The sequence below is a fragment of the Battus philenor genome, unplaced genomic scaffold (genome assembly GCF_028537555.1).
Source record: "Battus philenor isolate CCGP_79_NKW_IND1 unplaced genomic scaffold, ilBatPhil1.0.hap1 SCAF_59, whole genome shotgun sequence".
Taxonomy (NCBI): domain Eukaryota; kingdom Metazoa; phylum Arthropoda; class Insecta; order Lepidoptera; family Papilionidae; genus Battus; species Battus philenor.
The window spans coordinates 30,001-35,000 of record NW_027181725.1 but is presented as its reverse complement, the minus strand read 5'-3'; the positions used below and the strand labels follow the sequence as shown (position 1 = coordinate 35,000).

Sequence of the window (5,000 nt, the reverse complement as noted above, 5' to 3'; positions counted from 1 at the left end):
AAACAACGCGCGCCACCAACGAGAACGCCCGAAACTGAAACTTCTATAACCGACAAACGCACGAACGACACAGCGGCGGCGGAGGAGGGAAGAAAAAGGGGATCATCTCCCCACAACAACACACCGTAAACTGTGTCGGACGACGTCTCCGTTATGTAAGAGCGGAAGGCGTAAGAGAACGTCTCGTTTAATTAACGCGAACGGCGTTGGGCTCCCGAGTCGACTTCGGGGCGGCCCTTAACGCATCGCATCAACGAGCTCGTCGCGCGCTAGTCGCGCGACGGTCGATCATGATATATAAATCAAGGATTTCGGATCTCTCTAAAACCGGGCTGGAAATCGGTCATTGTTCGTTTTGCGAAACGATATTTTATAAAAGTGAAGATTTGTATGTGTCTCGTCAAAGAACGTTCCGATGAATCGGACGCGATGCCGCGTCCAAAGTAAATCTGGACGAACGCGAGGCGAGTGTTGAGATATACATTTTCCTCCGTGAACAGATAGAAAAACGAATTCATTTTGTTGTTGCGGTGTGGTGTTGTGTGTGTATTGTAATAAATACGCACGCACGCACGCACGCAAAAAGCTACCTAGGCACCGGCGCGTCACGGCGTTTCGAACGTCCGACGCGTCGCTTGTCACACGTCTATCATATCATCATCACCCTCATATCTCTCGTATGTGCGGTGTTGGTGTGTGTTAGCTCTAGCTAGCTCCCTGGTTGATCCTGCCAGTAGTTATATGCTTGTCTCAAAGATTAAGCCATGCATGTCTCAGTGCAAGCCGTATTAAGGCGATACCGCGAATGGCTCAATATATCAGTTTTGGTTCCTTAGATCTTACCTCGGTTACTTGGATAACTGTGGTAATTCTAGAGCTAATACATGCAATCAGAACTCTGACCAGTGATGGGATGAGTGCTTTTATTAGATCAAAACCAATCGACGGAGGGCCTCGCGTCCGAAGTCGTTAATTTTGATGAATCTGGATAACTTTTGCCGATCGCATGGTCCAGCACCGGCGACGCATCTTTCAAATGTCTGCCTTATCAACTTTCGATGGTAGTTTCTGCGACTACCATGGTTGTCACGGGTAACGGGGAATCAGGGTTCGATTCCGGAGAGGGAGCCTGAGAAACGGCTACCACATCCAAGGAAGGCAGCAGGCGCGCAAATTACCCACTCCCGGCACGGGGAGGTAGTGACGAAAAATAACGATACGGGACTCTTACGAGGCCTCGTAATCGGAATGAGTACACTTTAAATATTTTAACGAGGAACAATTGGAGGGCAAGTCTGGTGCCAGCAGCCGCGGTAACTCCAGCTCCAATAGCGTATACTAAAATTGTTGCGGTTAAAAAGCTCGTAGTTGCATTTGTGCGCCGCGCTGTCGGTGCACCGCATCCGCGGTGATACTGACACGTCTGCGGAGCATATCGTCGGTGAGCCGTCGGTAAAACGGCGGTTCAATATCAAAATCCTATCGCGGTGCTCTTCGGTGAGTGTCGAGATGGGCCGACAATTTTACTTTGAACAAATTAGAGTGCTCAAAGCGGGCTCAAAATGCTGCTTGAATATTTCGTGCATGGAATAATAGAATATGATCTCGGTTCTATTTTGTTGGTTTTCAGAACTCCGAGGTAATGATTAATAGGGATAACTGGGGGCATTCGTATTGCGACGTTAGAGGTGAAATTCTTGGATCGTCGCAAGACGAACATCAGCGAAAGCATTTGCCAAAGGTGTTTTCATCAATCAAGAACGAAAGTTAGAGGTTCGAAGGCGATTAGATACCGCCCTAGTTCTAACCGTAAATATGTCATCTAGCGATCCGCCGACGTTACTACGATGGCTCGGCGGGCAGCTTCCGGGAAACCAAAGATTTTGGACTCCGGGGGGAGTATGGTTGCAAAGCTGAAACTTAAAGGAATTGACGGAAGGGCACCACCAGGAGTGGAGCCTGCGGCTTAATTTGACTCAACACGGGAAATCTCACCAGGCCCGGACACCGGAAGGATTGACAGATTAACAGCTCTTTCTTGATTCGGTGGGTGGTGGTGCATGGCCGTTCTTAGTTGGTGGAGCGATTTGTCTGGTTAATTCCGGTAACGAACGAGACTCTAGCCTGCTAAATAGGCGTCGTCATTTAGGTGTGCGCCGCTCCGGTGGCGCAACTCACTGGCGACGTATTAAAATTCTTCTTAGAGGGACCGGCGGCTTCGAGCCGCACGAGATTGAGCAATAACAGGTCTGTGATGCCCTTAGATGTCCTGGGCCGCACGCGCGCTACACTGAAGGAATCAGCATGTTCTCCCTGGCCTAGAGGCCCGGGCAACCCGTTGAAACTCCTTCGTGCTGGGGATTGGGGTTTGCAATTATCCCCCATAAACGAGGAATTCCTAGTAAGCGCGAGTCATAAGCTCGCGTTGATTACGTCCCTGCCCTTTGTACACACCGCCCGTCGCTACTACCGATTGAATGATTTAGTGAGGTCTTCGGACCGACACGCGGTGGCTTCACGGCCGTCGGCGTTGCTGGGAAGTTGACCAAACTTGATCATTTAGAGGAAGTAAAAGTCGTAACAAGGTTTCCGTAGGGGAACCTGCGGAAGGATCATTAACGTGTGTGTATGTGTGCGAGACGCGTGATATGTTCACGAACGTTGTTGCGCCGCTGTTGCTGTTGTTGCTGTTGCGACGACGACGACGACGACGACGACGACTTCGTACATACCGTGTTTACACATATATATATGTAATACATCCATAATGATATATATATATACGACATATATACATATATATGTACGTACGCGCGCGCTGCTGTTCGTATCTAATGCGGACGAGCGCGCGCGCGTGTGCGTGCGTGTGTGTGTGCGTGTTTGTATATATGTATAAAAAATAAAATGTGAAATAATTGTCTCTAGCGTCTATTACGCCTAACGGCGCAGCGGCGACGGCGCCGTGGCGGTGGCCGGTGGCGGTGGTGGCATTCGTCGAAAGTGCTACCGCCGCCGCTGCCTCCGCCGCCGTCGAAGCGGCCGGGTGGCGGAAAAACGCCGAGAGACGAGCGCCGACCGGGGCATACCAAACGGAGCGTTCGAAGCGGTGAAAATCCCCACTGCCTAGCTCAGGCCCTTTATTGTCGGTTGGCGCTATACAAAACGAAATTTAAGCGGTTAGAAAGATGACAATGTCGTGCGTCACGCCAGCTCGTTGGGGGGTGCGCGGGTCGTCGTCGTTCATCATTCTAAAGGATTCGCGTCGGGGCGTTAAGCTTTTTCGGTGCCGTTTCTTTATGAACGCCTCGGCGCACATGAATTCGACCAACTTTCGACGTTAATACATAAAAACGGACAATCAAGTGGCCGACGGCGAGAGCCGTAGGCCGCTACCGTAAGTAATAACAACATTAAGAAAAAACCATTACCCTGGACGGTGGATCACTTGGCTCGCGGGTCGATGAAGAACGCAGTTAACTGCGCGTCATAGTGTGAACTGCAGGACACATTTGAACATCGACATTTCGAACGCACATTGCGGTCCGTGGAGAAATATCCAGGACCACTCCTGTCTGAGGGCCGGCTGTTAAAATATAAAAACCACACTGTTCGGTGTAGAACGCGCGCTACGTGCGCTCGCGCCGGTCGATGCGCGCGGCGGTGACGCGCGACGCGGCGGCGGCGGGTTGGTGGGGGGTGATGAACGAGCTCGCGGACGGTGCGATGGGACGATCTCTAATAAGAGTCTCTCGTCCGCGCCGCCGCGGCTCTCACTCTCTCTCTCTCACTATCCGCCGTCGCTGTCGTCGCGCTGCCGCTGCCGCACTACCGCGCGCGGGCGAGCGGGCGCGCGCTCTTTCGAACAATTGACGGTTTCCGTTGAACGTTCTTCGCGACGGACGACGGACGGCGGGGTGCTGCACCCCTCACGTCCGCGTACGCGCGGAGCGCGTTTACGGTCCGTTTAAATATATCGAATTGTATTGAATATGAAACGAGTGTGAAAAGATTACACGCATCGCTAAGACGCGAGTCTTCGTAGTGCGGTCTTCGTCCGAGCTCATCGGTTCGTGTATACGATATAATAAAATATATCGGAAGCACAGACGACGCGTCTCCGACGGATGCGACCGGCAGGCGGTGAATGTTTTCTTGCGCGGCAAGCGTAACGCACACACAAACATATGTAAGTAAACATTACGTGATGTTCATGTGCGCGCGCGCCTAGCCCGATGCGAGAGAGTTCACCGCTCGTCGTCGCTACGCATCCGTATTATGTCGGTGATACGCGTCGTCGTTCCAGTGCGAACGTTATATTATCGTATCGATACGGACCGATACCGAAAGGGCCGGACGATCGATCGCTAACGAAAAGTACTCGCGCTCGCGTATGCGTGTCGAGATTTTCGTTTACGCTCGTATCATCATAATCATCATCATCGTCATCGTCGTCGTTCATCGCGCAACGCGTGTTGTGTGTGCAGCGTTGCGTTGTGCGTGCGCGCGTCTAGAGACCTCTAAGGACTCGCGACGCGCGCGCCTCGCGCACGCGCACTCGCTCTGCGACGCGCGATGATCGCGACGGTGGGGGTGGTGTACGGTAGGCGGACTCGACGTCCGAAGGGCGTCCCGCGACGACGACCGGCCGCCGTGCGCGCTTGCTTGCTTGCGCGCGCGGTCCGTCGGTTCGTCGTCGTCAAAAATATAATAAGGGACGTCGCGTACGGATATCGCGTCTGCCTCGAATTTTTATCGTTGGCCTCAGATCAGGGAGGATCACCCGCCGAATTTAAGCATATTAGTAAGCGGAGGAAAAGAAACTAACAAGGATTTCCCTAGTAGCGGCGAGCGAACAGGAAAGAGCCCAGCACTGAATCCCGCGATCGTCTCGAGCGCGGGAGATGTGGTGTTCGGGAGGTTCCGCTTTCTCGTCGTCGATACTCCTGTCCAAGTTCGTCTTGAACGGGGCCGTTTTCCCGCAGAGGGTGCCAGGCCCGTAG

General features: G+C 52.7%; 3 non-coding genes across 3 annotated transcripts in view; all 3 read left to right on the top strand.

Moving 5' to 3' along the window:
• The first annotated feature begins 714 nt into the window (after window positions 1–714).
• LOC137930086 (small subunit ribosomal RNA) lies at window positions 715–2,618 on the top strand. Its single transcript, XR_011108893.1, has one exon. It is a non-coding gene; the product is annotated as a small subunit ribosomal RNA (ribosomal RNA).
• An 807-nt stretch (window positions 2,619–3,425) lies between these two features.
• Window positions 3,426–3,582, top strand: LOC137930095 (5.8S ribosomal RNA). Its single transcript, XR_011108900.1, has one exon. It is a non-coding gene; the product is annotated as a 5.8S ribosomal RNA (ribosomal RNA).
• A 1,174-nt stretch (window positions 3,583–4,756) lies between these two features.
• The window catches only part of LOC137930090 (large subunit ribosomal RNA), a 4,034-nt gene continuing 3,790 nt past the window's right edge, over window positions 4,757–5,000 (top strand). The window contains exon 1 of the ribosomal RNA XR_011108897.1: window positions 4,757–5,000. This exon is cut by the window's right edge and continues 3,790 nt beyond it. This is a non-coding gene — a ribosomal RNA (large subunit ribosomal RNA).